Source organism: Scyliorhinus canicula, chromosome 11 (genome assembly GCF_902713615.1).
Source record: "Scyliorhinus canicula chromosome 11, sScyCan1.1, whole genome shotgun sequence".
NCBI lineage: Eukaryota > Metazoa > Chordata > Chondrichthyes > Carcharhiniformes > Scyliorhinidae > Scyliorhinus > Scyliorhinus canicula.
Genome location: NC_052156.1, coordinates 126,616,336 through 126,631,351, shown reverse-complemented (window position 1 = coordinate 126,631,351; position 15,016 = coordinate 126,616,336). Strand labels below are relative to the sequence as shown.

Here is a 15,016-nt window from a genome sequence, read left to right as displayed (position 1 = left end):
GCCAGCAAGTCAGAGTTGCAACAAACAACTACAGAAAAGTTGAAAAGGAATGAAAACGGATAGACCACTGACATCGACCTGGGCACCAGAAACAGCCCAGCACAAAGATCTTCAGCCAGAAATGCTGAGTGAATGATTCATCTCTGCCTCCTTCTGAGGTCTCCAGCATAACAGGTGTCACTCTTGAGCCAATTTGATTCAGTTCACTGTGTATCAAGAAATGGCTGAAGGCACCGGATATTGCAACGGCTATGGGCCCTGATAACATTCTGGTGATGGTACTGAAGACTTGCATTCCAGAACTAGCCATACCCCTAGCCAAGCTCTTCAGTACAATTGCAACATCTAACAGGTAATGTGGAAAATTGTCCAGATATGCCTTCCATGGAAAGCAGGATAAATTCAGCCCAGCTAATTAATTTGAGCAACAGAGTGGTTAGCACTACTGCCTCACAGCACCGGGATCCCGGATTCAGTTCTGACCTTGGGTGACTGTTTGTGTGGAGTTTCCTCCCGGTGCTCTGGTTTCTTCCCACAGTCCAAAAATGTGCAGGTTAGGCCATGCTAAATTGCCCCTTGGGAGTGGGCTGAGGTGGGTGCTCTTTCAGAGGATTGGTGCAGACTTGATGGGCCGAATGACCTCTTTCTGCACTGTAGGAATTCTATTCTATGAATGCCCTATCAGCCTACTCTTGAATATTAGCAATGTGATGGGAGGGATCCACAACAATGCTATCAAGCGACACCTACTCAACAATAACCTATTCGCTGCTCGGTTCCTGCTCCTTTATGGCCACTTAACCTTGGTCCAAGCATGGATAGATAGCTGTATTTGTGAACCGAGTGACTACCCTTGACATCAAGGCAGTGATTGATTGAGTGCAGCATCAAGGAACTCTAACTAAAATAGGTCACTGGGAATCGGATGGAACTATCCACTGGTTGGAGTCATACTTTGCGCATTGGAAGATGATGGTGGTCGTTGAAGGATTTTATATTTTTCAATGGGATATGGGCCTTCCTGGATAGGCCAACATTTATTACTCACCCATAATTGCCTTCTTGAACTGCTGCAGTCCATGTGGTGTAGGTACAACCACAGTACTATTAGAAAGGGAGCCCCAGGACTTTGAGATGGTCAGTCACCTCAGTCCCAGGACATTGCTGCAGGAGTTCCTCAGGGTAGTGTCCCGGGCCCAACCACCCTGAGCTGCTTCATCAATGACCTTCCCTTCATCATAAACTCAGAATTGGGGATGTTTGCTGATGATTCCATAATGTTCGTCACCATTAATGGCTCCTCAGGTATTGAAGCGGTCTATGTTTATATCTGGAGAGCATTCGGGCTTGGGCTGATAAGTGTCAAGTAACATTCGCAAGTACCAGGCAATGACCATCGAATACCCCTTTATCAATATCCTGGGGTGAGGTGGAATCACTGACAAGAAGTCAACTGTACCAGTCATATAAATATTATGGCTGCAAGAGCAGGTCAGAGGCTGGAAGTTATGCAGTGAGTATCTCACTCCATCACTCCCCAAAGCCTATCCACCATTTTTTAGAAGCACAGGTCAGGCATTTGATGGGATACTGCTCGTCTAGATGACTGCGCTCCAAGAACACCCGAGAATCTTGACACCATCCAGGAGAAGTCAGCCCGCTTAATTGGCACCCCATCCACCTACTTAAACATTTAGTCCCTCCACCACCAATGTTCAGTGGCAGGAGTATGTACAAGTTCCAGTGCATCTTGCAGAATCTCACCAAAGGCTTCTTTAATAGCACCTTCCAAACCACCTAGAAGGACGAGGGCAGTAGATGCATGTGAATGTTGCCACCTGCAAGTTGCCCTCCAGGCCACACATCATCCTGACTTGGAACTATATCACCGTTCCTTCTCTATTGCTGGGTCAAATCCTGGATGTTTCCTTCCCAACAACACTGTGGGTAGACCTAATAGACTTCAGCGGTTCACGGAGGTGGCTCACCACCACCTTCTCGAGGGCAATTGGTGATTGGTAATAAATGTTTGCTGAGTGAATGATGCCCATATGCTGTGAAAGAAAAATGTAAATTAAATGGAGAAAAAATCTTAAAAGTCAAAAAATTACATATGAAAGTCATAATTACTATTTATTGTGAGAGCATCAATCAATATAGATTGACAACTGGTTTATTAACCTTATTTGTAGTTTATTTAATCTCCCAACAGGCCAGAGCTCTTTACAAAAGCTATCTTAATGCATCTGAAAATGTTTTTCAATAAACTTAAAAAAAATCCCAACCTCTGATCCCGCATTTTTTAAAGAATGATCTATCCTCCACCATAGTCATTGACATAGCTGTGAGTTTATAGGGTGAAGCCTTATGTCCCAGTCTCATACATTAATATATTAAAAACACATTTAACTATAGTGAAGTAACTATAATCACCTCCTAATTTCAATTATTCAAAATATATTAGTGACTATTAATGTTTCACATGACTGCAATACAATATTTATCATATACCTTTACATATACTTTCCAACACTAAAATATAAAAATTCACTTATCAGTTTCAATTCTTAATTTTAATCATTTTTTCATTTGTATCATCTTGAAATAATTTAATATAACAACTGGACATTTGAAATAATGGATTCTTAGTTAATAGCACAATTGTGTTGCACTTTTACTATCAACAGACACAAATTTCTCATTCTACAGTACTCCTTCTGTTTAGCAGATGATATAAGGACCAGGGAATGCAGGTTTAAGGTTTTGGGCAAGAAATGCAAGGGAGGAAGAAAATCTTGTACGGAATCACCGGAACTTGCTGCCCATAACACTGGACAAAGCAGAGATTTCTAAAGGAAATTGAATGGGCTTTTGGAAGAATAGGGGAGAGGGACTAACTGGATTGCTCCGCAGATAGCTGACATAAACACGATGGACTGAATAGCTTCTTTCTGTATTGCAGATATCTCTATCGACATACTTTGAAGCATTGTCACTGAAGATTGTGAAACAGTGAATACTAAGAAGGAAGTGAATATTTGAAAATAAAGATTAGGTTGGGAATAGAAGGGCTGGGGCCCCAATCGGGCTGGAGGAGATAGTGGAGGGCTTGAACGCCATGCAGGTGGGTAAGGCCCCAGGTCCGGATGGGTACCCAGTGGAGTTTTATAAAAAGTTCTCTGGGATATTGGGGCCGGTGTTGTCGAGGATGTTCAATGAGGCAAGGGAAAGAGGCAAGGGTGTTGCCCCCGATGATGTCACAGGCAACGATTTCGCTGATTCTTAAGCGGGTCAAGAACCCGGAGCTGAGTGCCCATTTCCCTGTTGAATGTAGATGCCAAGTTGCTGGCCAAAATCTTGTCCTCCAGGATCAAGGATTGTGTGTTCCGGACATTATTGGGGAGGACCAGACGGGGTTTGTTAAGGGCAGGCAGTTGGTGGCCAATGTAAGAAGGCTGTTAAATGTGATCATGTTGCCCCCGGAAGGTAGGGAGGTGGAGGTAGTGTTCGCAATGGATGCAGAAAAGGCTTTTGATCGGGTAGAATGGGAATATCTGTGGGAGATACTGGGACGGTTCAGATTCGGGTGGGGCTTCATTGACTGGGTCAGGTTAATGTATCAGGCTCCTGTGGCAAGTATGCGGACGAATAGGACAACATCGGACTATTTTATACTGCACCGGGGGACAAGACAGGGATGCCCCCTCTCCCCATTGTTGTTTGCGCTGGCTATTGAGCCGTTGGCAATTGCTCTGAGAGCCTTGAGGGGCTGGAGAGGATTGGTCGGTTGGGGGGGGGGGGGGGGGGGGGGGGGGGGGCACAGGGTTTCACTATATGCGGATGACCTGCTTCTGTACGTTTCGGACCCAATAGAGGGGATGGAAGAAGTCAGGAGGACTCTAGGGGAATTTGGCCGGTTTTTGGGGTAGAGGCTTAATATGGGAAAGAGTGAGATGTTTATGGTCTAGGCGAGGTGACAGGAGAGGCGACTGGGAGAGCTGCCGTTTAGGTTAGTAAAGGGAAGCTTTAGGTACCTAGTCATCCAAGTGGCGCGGGAATGGGACCGGCTGCATAAATTGAATATGGCCCGGCTGGTGGACCAAATGAAGGAAGATTTTTGGAGATGGGACGCGCTTCCGTTGTCTCTGGCTGGGAGGGTGCAAACAGTGAAGATGAGGGTCCTCCTTAGATTCCTATTTGTATTTCAGTGTCTCCCCATCTTTATTCCACGGGCATTTTTTAAGCGGGTCATCAGAGTGATCACAGGCTTCGTCTGGGTTGGCAAGACCCCGTGAGTAAGGAAGGTAATGCTTGAGCGGAGTCGGGAGAGTGCGGGCTGGCGCTGTCAAATTTGAGCAACTATTACTGTGCAGCTAATATAGCCATGATCAGGAAGTGGGTGGTGGGAGAGGGGTCGGCATGGGTGCGTATGGAGCTGGCTTCATGTAAGGGCACCAATTTGGGGGCCTTGGTAACTGCGCCTTTGCTGTTCCCACTGGCACGGTACTCCATCAGTCCAGTGGTGGTGACGGCCCTGAGAGTTTGGGGCCAGTGGAGGCGGCATGTGGGATCAGTGGGAACATCGGTCCGGGCCCCAATCTGTGATAATCACCGGTTTGCCCCGGTATGGACGGGGGTTCCGGTTATGGCGGAAAGCGGGGATTGGGAGGATGGGGGATATGTTCATAGAGGGGAGCTTTCCGAGTATGAGGGCGCTGGAGGAAAAGTTTGGGTTGGCGAGGGGAAACAAATTTAGGTATTTGCAGGTGCGGGACTTACTTCGTAAACAGGTGTCAACCTTCCCGCTCCTACCGCTCAGGGCAGGGTAGTTTCCAGAGGGTGGGTAGGAGATGGGAGTGTCTCGGACATTTATAAGGAGCTTATGGGGTCGAAGGAGACGCAGACTGAGGAACTTAAACGCAAGTGGGAGGAGGAGCTGGGAGGTGAGATAGAGGATGGTCTCTGGGCAATCGCGTTGAGTAGAGTCAACATGTGCCAGGCTCAGCCTGATACAATTTAAGGTTGTTCAACAGGCTCACATGACAGTGGCCCGGCTGCTTTGGGGTGGAGGACAGGTGTGCAAAATGTGCGGGAGGCCCAGCGAACCATGTCCACATGGTTTGGACATGCCCAAAGTTTAGGGGTTTTTGGCAGGGGTTTGCGGACGTCATGTCCAAGGGTGCCGCTGAGTCCAGAGGTGCCGATTTTCAGGGTGTTGGAAGACCCGGGAGTCCAGGAGGAGAAAGAGGCAGACGTCCTGGCCTTTGCTTCCCTGGTAGCCCGGAAAGGGATACTATTAGCTTGGAGGGACTCAAGGCCCCAGAAGTTGGAGACCTGGCTATCGGACATGGCTAGCTTTCTCTGTTTGGAGAAAATCAAGTTTGCCTTGAGATGGTCACTGTTAGGGTTCACCCGGAGGTGGCAACCGTTCGTCGACTTCTTTGCAGGAAATTAATCGTCAGCAGATGGCGGGGGGGGGGGGAGGAGTAGTTTAGATTAGAGCAGGGGGTCAATAAGGGCGGGACCTGTATGCGAGGTAAATGGCTTTTACACTATGTTTATGGTTTCATGTATAGTGTTTATTTTGTTGTCACTATACCAAAAATACCTCATTAAAATGTTTATTTTAAAAAAAAAAGATTAGATTGGGAAATTAAAAGCCAATAGTTGAATGTTATTTAGGGAGTTGATGTGGAGAAGGGTGGAGGGGAAGCAGTCATTAACCTTTCAGTTGTATAAATAGAGCTGGACAGTGTGGTACCGGCTAGAGAGAGGGTACCAGCAGTAAACTACTGCCGCTGTGTAGATATTGTTGTAAATAAAAGTTACTTTACGTTTGACTCAACAAACCAGTGCTGGACTCTTTGTGGCCCTCACAAAACTCACAACCAGGGTTAAAATTGGATAGCTGTCCACACTGCTGAAGCCACTTCCCTGATCTTTTCTTGGATACACATTGGAAGTTTTTCTACTTCTTCTGTTGCACCATGCATCTTTTTGGATATATTTGATGCTGCGCTGGAGGATTAGAACCAGTATGCACAAAGATTGCGTTACTTCTTCCGGGTGAATAACCTCACCATAAACAACCAATGTGGTCATTTTACTAATCATCTTTGGCACGCAAACGATTGGGGTGATAAAAAGCCTTGCATACCCTGCCTCACCTGACACGAAAATGTTTGATGAACTTGCAATTTTGGTGGGACGACATTTTAACCCAACACCTTCCGTGATAGTCCTACGTTACCGGTTTAACACTGCAGAGGTGACCCCGAAGGAATCCATTGCCGAGTACTTATCCAGGCCATGCAGGATTGCGGAGTACTATGAATATTGCACTGTTACAAGACCGGTTGGTTTGTGGCATCAACAATACAGCCATCCAGAGGAAACTGTCAGCCGAGCTGGCGTTAACTTTTCAACAGGCCATTCAGATAGTGTTGTCCTGAGAAAGCGCAGAACAGGGAGTGCAGGAGTTCCAAGGAATGGAGGTGAATGCCCTGGGGCGCACCTCTTCCCGTCTGGAAGCACCTCCCCGTACGCGCATCGTGTCTTGGATAGGGTGCTGTAAGGGGTCACGCTGGTGATGGTTGGAAGTTCCATCTCGAAGAGAGCCTTCTCCAGAACCCATGGATGAAGAGCCAGGTAAACGTAGGACCTGTGGGTGCTGATCCTTGGTTTGACTGATATACAAGCCAGGTTGGCCACCTATAGAGGGGAACTGTTAGACATTGCTGGGACTATGATGACCCCTGTCATTTACGAATGCCCGCCGGGGCACCTCTTGCTCATTGTGGTGCAAGGCGAAGGACCCAGCCAGTTTGGGCAGCACGGTAGCATTACTGGATAGCACTGTGGCTTCACAGCGCCAGGGTCCCAGGTTCGATTCCCTGCTGGGTCACTGTCTGTCTGTGTGGAATCTGCACGTTCTCCCTGTGTCTGCGTGGCTTTCCTCCGGGTGCTCCGGTTTCCTCCCACAGTCCAAAGACGTACAGGTTAGGTGGAATGGCCATGCTAAATTGCCCTTAGTGTCCAAAAAAGGTTAGGAGGAGTTATTGGGTTACAGGGATAGGGTGGAAGTGAGGGCTTAAATGGGTCGGTGCAGACTCGATGGGCCGAATGGCCTCCTTCTGCACTGTATGTTCTATGTTCTAGTTGGGTCGGGACTGGTTGCACCATTTGCAGCTGCAATGGGAGCACATTCTCCAAATGGGTTCTGGTGGCTTGACTGAGGTACTGGGAAGATACCAAGAAGGATGAGCCAATTTCGGCCATTGCTTCCGTCCGGATCCAGTGCTGGACTTTGCTGCTCGCTGTATACAAGTATTCTCTGGAGCATAAGCTGGGATGCAGTTTACGAATGCTGATGCACTGAGTCAGTTGCCTTTGTCGACTGGCCCTCGATGACCCACACGACAGTCGAGTTGGTGGCGACTCTGACTTTTATGAACTCGTTACCTGTCATGGCATGACCATGAGTGGACCCAGACAGACCCGATCCTTTCCGAGGTTCAACACATGATCTTATACGGTGGGCAGCATAGTCAGCTCCAAGACAAGTTGCGGGCATTTTCCTTCAGGCTGTCAGAATTCAGTGTCAAAGACGGTAACCTGCTATGGGGGGGATCGTCCCAGATAAAAGGTAGGAACTGATCCTAAAGGACCTCTACACCGCTCATCCGGGCGTGAGCAAAGTGAAGATGTTGACGCGGTGTTATGTCCAGTGGCTGGGCCTCGACGCTGCCATTGCGAAGATAGCCCAGCACTGCTCTGTTTACCAGGAGCATCAGGAGCTTCCACCAGCCATGCCCTTGCATCACTGGGAATGGCCAGCTTGGCCTTGGGGAAAGATATATACCAATTTTTTCTGTCCTTTTCAGGGATCCATGTTCCTCTTACTGATTGATGGCTCGAGGGACATAAGACCGTGACTATAGAGAAGATGCAGTTATCTTTTTGCGCATGCGGTCTCCCCCACGTGCTTGTCACTGACAATGGCACTCCTTTCACGAGTGAAGAGTTCGGTGGTTATGAAGATGAATGGGATACAGCATATTTGCACTGCCCCATACCCCATGCGGTTGCTGCACAGATATAGCATGACTGGTAAACAGGCGATTGCTGGCAGATACAGCATGACTGGTAAACAGGCGATTGCTGACAGATACAGCATGCCTGGTAAACAGCATAGAACCACTCCGCATGCACTGACTGGGGTAACTCCCACAGCACTATTGGGCCGCTGACTTCGTACCCATCTCAGCATGATTTTTCCAGACATTGGTACGAAAGTACGCTGTAATCAGCGACATTGCCCGGCTGGTTTAGCACTGGGCTAAATAGCTGGCTTTTAAAGCAGACCAAGGCAGGCCAGCAGCATGGGTTCAATTCCTGTACCAACCTCCCCGAACAGGCGCCGGAATGTGGTGACTAGGGGCTTTTCACAGTAACTTCATTGAAGCCTACTTGTGGCAATAAGTGATTTTTATTTTTATTTCATTTCAACATCAGTCTGTCCGGCAGTTTGTACCCGGAGACGTGGTGATTGTTTGCAATTTTACTGGCAGTGCTCAGTGGGTCTCCGACGTTATCCTTCAACAACTGGGGCTGATCTCTTACCAGGTGCAAGTCCAGGGTCATGTTCAACATGGGAATCTAGACCACATTAGGCCCAGGAGATGGTTTCTTCAGCAGATTCCTCATCCCTGGAAATCGCTTCTCCAGCCGCAGCAGTTATCGGATCCAGATCCAGTGCATGCAAATCCTCCAGATCAGCCTTTGACACCACGCTTACAGACTGCTCGGGTCTCTACAGAGCCCCATGAAAATAGGGACACCGTGATGATGGAGGTTCTCGACTTTGACTCCTATTGTTTGGGGACATTTGGTTACCCAATGCTGCCTCTTGAGGAATAGGATCTCCCCAAAGAGAGATCATTAACCTTTCAGTTGTATAAATAGCTGGCTAGTGTGGTACCGGCTAGAGAGAATAAGTAATGAACTGCCAGTGCTGTGTAAATATTGTTGTAAATAAAAATTACTTTTTGTTTGACTCGACAAACTCGTGCTGGACTCTTTGTGGCCCTCACAGAAAGGGTAGAATGAGGAAGATGGGACTATAATGGCTAAATAAGTGGCTGTCAATAGCGGAGTGAAGAAATTAATTCAATTTTAAATGGAGACAGGAACCAAAAGTGGATGTTGTCTTTTTTGGCAACATTAAGTAAGAAAACATTTGGGCTATTTTTCTCTTTCGATCATTATCAAATCTTATCCGATTGTTGTATTTCCCTCTGAGTATCTAGATGAGGGAAAAGTGTTCCCATGACCCATAACTGTTTCATGACTTAAACCATAGAGTGATATAGGACAGAAGGCATTTTGCTCATTGTGCCAGGGCACTCCCTCAAACAGCTATCCAATTAGTTCCACTCCTCTGTTGTTTCCTCTTGGCCCAGCAGAAATCTTCCCCTTCAAATATTTATTTTGAAAGTTATCATTAAATCTGCAATACAGTGCACTCCAGATCACCCTAACTTAATACATAAAAGGAAAACAAAAAGTTTTCTTATGTGGCCTCCAGTTCTTTGTCACTCATCATGATAAAATATACATGGTTTAGTTAGTATGTGGTGTAATCTGTGCATCACCCATATCCACAATGTGAACAAGGCCAGGTGTAGTTCGTACTAATGTTTAAGTAAAACGTGTCCATCCAGTCATTAAAAAAATATTATTAAAAAGGGAAACAAAAATTTAAAACAAATTAAAATAAAAACACAAAATTGGTTAAAAAATAAGTCGAAGGGCGGCACGCGGCAGAGTGGTTAACACTGCTACCTACGGCGCTGAGGACCCGGGTTCAATCTCGGCCCTAGGTCACTGTCCGTGTGGAGTTTGCACATTCTCCTCGTGTCTGCGTGGGTTTCACCCCCACAACCCAAAGATGTGCAGGGTGGGTGGATTGGCCACACTAAATTGCCCCTTAATTGGAAAAAAAAATAATTGGGTACTCTAAATTTATGTTTTAAAAAAGTGGAAATTGGGCCCAGCCTGTTTGTTGCTGGGAATTGGAGTTACTTTACCGTGACAGGTTGTTCCTGTATTACATACAACTCCTCGACATCAATATTGTCTGCTCCTTTCTAGACTTGGATATGATTTGAATCTTGCCCACTGAGATCTGAATATGCTGCTTGCCACAGGCTGTTTTAACTTTACGGAAATTTTCTTTTGAAGAAGCATTTATGACACATGGATTGAAATAATGTTGTAAATTGTGCGTTCTCACCATTTTACTCAACTGTACAAAACATCTAAGCTGACATACTATATATTTTTAGTGTACAAGTTCACTTATGATTTAATGAATAACATTTTATTAATTCAAACCACTGAGATAATTACTGATTTCTAAAGTTACTGCATCTATATGGTTACGGTGAACATAAACCAAAATGTTTCTCAGTTTGGTAGTGAGCGGGAACTGCTGCGAGCTTTCTGATGCTTGGCCCAGCAAGGCTGGCACCACTATAAAACGTTAATTGGTCCACTTAATGAGGCCCCACTGACTTCTCGCCACAACTCATGGTTCCGCCAGCTGATCCACCGGGACCGCCCTCGCCAGTTCCCTGCCAACAAGGGAGAGCAGTACTTAAGCTGATCCTGCACATCCAACACCACTCAGCTCAGCCGCCGAGTTGACCAGCCCCATGATTTGGCAATACCGACCTGGGCAGATGGGATGCCTTGTTCCCCGAGGGTCATGGCGGATCAGCCACAGGGCCGGAACCCTCCTCTCTCTCTCTCTCTCTCTTTCTCTTTTTTCTCTCTCTCTTTTTCTTTTTCTCTCTCTTTTTCTTTTTATAGAATTTTTTAATAGAATTTTATAGAATTTACAGTGCAGAAGGAGGCCATTCGGCCCATCGAGTCTGCACCGGCTCCTGGAAAGAGCACCCTACCCAAGGTTAACACTTCCACCCTATCCCCATAACCCAGTAACCCCACCCAACACTAAGGGCAATTTTGGACACTAAGGGCAATTTATCATGGCCAATCCACCTAACCTGCACATCTTTGGACTCTGGGAGGAAACCGGAGCACCCGGAGGAAACCCACGCACACACGGGGAGGATGTGCAGACTCCGCACAGACAGTGACCCAAGCTGGAATCGAACCTGGGACCCTGGAGCTGTGAAGCGATTGTGTTATCCACAATGCTACCGTGCTGCCTCTCTTTCTTTTTCTCTCTTTTTTTTTTCCCCCCTCCCCCCTGACGCCTCTAAGGATGCCACCATAAACGTTGCGGCAAGGCTATCATTCCCCACCCTCCACAAGCGCTGAGACATACACCTTGGTGGGCAAAAGTAGTGGACAGGCTTCTGGGGCATATTCTGGCACCACATAGTTGCAGATACACATCAGGTGGAGGCAGGAAATCCCAGGCGAGACAGCAATCAGAGGTCTACTGGATCCCAGGACCCAGCTGGGTCCCAGTCAGATGCTGTGCCTCTGGACCAGGTTTACCTGGAGCTGGTACAGACGATAGTGCTGTGACATTGAGAGGAGGATGTCAGCGACACTCCAGCAGGTCCATAGAGGAGTCCTAAAGGCTATGGTGCAGGCGATGGTGCCGGCAATGCGAGGCAGCTAGGCTAACACTGTTAGGATGGCGACCGCAGTGGAGATCCTGGTGCACATCGTCGTCAGCTTGAGCCACGGCTTGGTCAGTTGGTAATGGCATGGCGGAACGCCTCGACAGCATATCCCAGTCACTGGGAGACGTCACCCAGTACCAGGTGGACCTTGATGAGGCGGTGCAGAGATGTCCCAGTCTGAGGTGGGCATTATAACCGTGGCGCTGGGGAGCATGTCCCAGTCTCGGGTGCATAGAGCTGAGGTGCTCCAGAGCATGCCTCAGTCACTGAGGAGTATCGCTGAGGGTGTTGACACAATGCTGCAAACATTGGAGAGCTGCCAGGACTGGCAGAGCCAGATGACGCAGGGGCAGCTGAGGCTCGATCCAGCTGCCCCTCCGTCCTGAGACGAACCCCAGGGCCCTATCTATGGGCACTGACTGGGAGGAGGGAGCGTTGGGTGTCAACTCGAAGCCCAATCCTACGGAATGGCAACATTACCGACATAGCCCCATTACCTGGAGTGATGTTACACAGACCTTGGGAGGAGGAGGGTGGGGGGGGGGGGGGGGGGGGGGGGGAAAGGAGGAAGGCCAAGGGATGAGGGGGAAACGGGGAGGAGGTTTAAGGGGATTTGAGGGAAACCTTTTTTACTCAGAGGGTGGTGACGGTCTGGAATGTACTGCCTGAGAGGGCGGTAGAGGCATTTCCTCGCATCCTTTAAAAAGTACCTGCATGAGCACTTGGCTTGTCATAACATTCAAGGCTATGAGCCAAGTGCTGACAAATGGGATTAGGTAGGCAGGCCTGGTGTTTTTTCATATCTCAGTGCAGACTTGATGGGCCGACAGGCCTCTTCTGTGGTGTATTATTCTGTGATGGCAAATTGACGCAGGGAAAACTTTTCAAAAAGACCAAGGAAGGAATTGAAAGAAGGTGATTGATACATCAAAGAATTGTTTTCTCCCTCTCTCTCCTACCCCACACTGAGCAGGAGTTGAACCAATGCTTTCCACCCCCAGATATTAGATCATTCCTCGCCCATGCTGCCTAACTACCACTTATCAGAAAATGCAGAATCCGCCCCCACTGAACAGATGTAATGGAGCTCTTACTTCAATAACAAGAAAGAATAGCACATTTTGCGCAAAAAAAAATACATGTAGCACTAACATTCCCAATATTTAGGACACCCTTACAAATCTCTTCATATACTGAGCTGAAATCCTGTCTGCCATCAGTTTTGTTTACAAGTTGGTGTGAAGGTTTTCTAAACTAGCAAAGATATTGCATTTTATAGATGTAAAGAAGATGCAACTTTGACTTGGAGTTACAGAAGAAATTATAAGGAATAGTAAGAATAATGAAATCATAGAAATTGTTTGAAAACAACATAAAGCACAAAGGCAAATTGCTGTTGCTATATCTGAAATACTTATTGCCTTACCCCACCGGATTTTGATCAAATTCTGTTTTAAAATGTTAACTGAACCTGAATCAGATACCTTTAGATATCTGTTTCACATTTAACCTTGCTTAAGACTTGTAAACTTTGTACTCTTATCCTCCAAGTTAAAGAAAAGCAGAGGTCTAATTAGCTTGTTCACATCCGCTTTGTTCACCTCTGCTTTATATGTATTTTTGATTGGTCATGTCACGTACTGGCATGACAATATTTATAAATCTTTAAGCTGTTTAAAAGACTAAAAACCAAGATGGCTTCAGGGGGTCACTAGACATATTTTGTGGATTAAGAAACCACCTTATCTCTAGAGGGAACAAAGAGAACATTCTCCTGATGTTACTCGCTGAAAGGTCAACAAGGCTCCTTGCCAGAGACATTGTAACACTGCTGATTTGCTGTTTCCAACAAAGGCATGTTGGCTGACCAAAACCACAGGTGGGGAAAAGGCAACCTAGATGGCTTATTGGTTTACCACAGCACCTACTTTGGAAAGTGACTTGACATTTCATGTGAGGTCACATGATAAGAAAAGGAAAAGATATTTGGAGAACTCAAACTGGCTTTCAAGAGAATTCCATCCGAGTGAGTGTACTGCAAGTAAAGCCAGTAATCAGCTAAGCAGCAATAAGTATCTCACGGCAATATCTTGAACGAGAACGAAGGATTCTCTCTCCTCTCCCCACCTTCAAGTTCATCTGAGAAATGCACCAGTGGGTAGGTCAACTACAGGAATCCTTGTATTCCAGCCAAAATATCAACTGAACTAAGAAACATCAGGTGTACACCAAAATAGAGACTGAGTCAATTAAAAAAAATTTTAAATTTAAAAGTGCCCAATTATATTTTTCCAATTAAGGGACAATTTACATGGCCAATCCACCTACTCTGCACATCTTTGGGTTGTGGGAGTGAGACCCATGCAAACACTGGGAGAATGTGCAAACTCCACACACAGTGACCCCGGGCCGGGATTGAATCAGGGGCCGTGAGGCAGCAGTGCTAACCGTTGCGCCACCGTGCCGCCCGTCAATTAAAAGTTTTATAATTACTGTTTACAAAAGCTTGCTGCTGAATTATAATAATTGAGTCAATCACCCCAAGAGTAAAGAAAATGCATGCATCAACATCCAAACTTATTGATCACTGGCAAAGGAAAGAAAATACCTAAAATTTGTCTGTGAAACATTTTATCACTATTTATTGCTGACTACAAATTGTTGGCATTTATTTACTTTCATTCCAATCTGATTACCTGTACTGTATTGACGCCTCCTGATCCCTTTGCGCCAGTAAATAGATGTGATTGCATATTTTGACTCATAAAATTTGATCAGTTCTACTGATCAGACAGGGAAGCGGTACGTTAGCATATTTGCTGTTTATTTTGAGATTGAAATATCCAATTTATTTAGTTGATACGTATCTGAAATCTGGTTGAACTACAAAATATCTAACTTTTTTTTCTATTTGCACTTCCTCCATCAACATAATCTGAGGTGAAATCTAAGGTAGAATTTCAGTGAAAATAACATTGTGGGAAGTTTTAATATAGTAACATTTATCCAACGAACTAGCATTTATACAGCGTCTTTTAACATACAGTATTTATCCAAATATCTCAAAGTTTATCACAACATCATGCATTGAATGTTTTTAAGAAGGCAGATGTGGCAATCATTCTGCGCCGTTGATAACACTATCAACAGAAATCCGATGTTCTGCTAGTCTTGATTTTAGTGGCATTGATTGAGGGAGGAAAGTCAGGCAAGACATTCGCAGAACTACCAGCTCTTCTTTGAACCATGGGACCTTTAAGTACCTTGCTTGATGTGATATTGCTTTAATGTCTGATTTGAACACTCCAACGCTGAACTATTCCTTCAACCGAGGTTTTGAAGTTGGCTGCTTGTAC

General features: G+C 46.1%; 1 protein-coding gene across 2 annotated transcripts in view; it reads left to right on the top strand.

Annotated features, from left to right (window-relative positions):
• Positions 1 to 15,016, top strand: part of cog5 (component of oligomeric golgi complex 5) — a 177,067-nt gene that overhangs the window by 34,218 nt on the left and 127,833 nt on the right. The window lies entirely within an intron of this gene.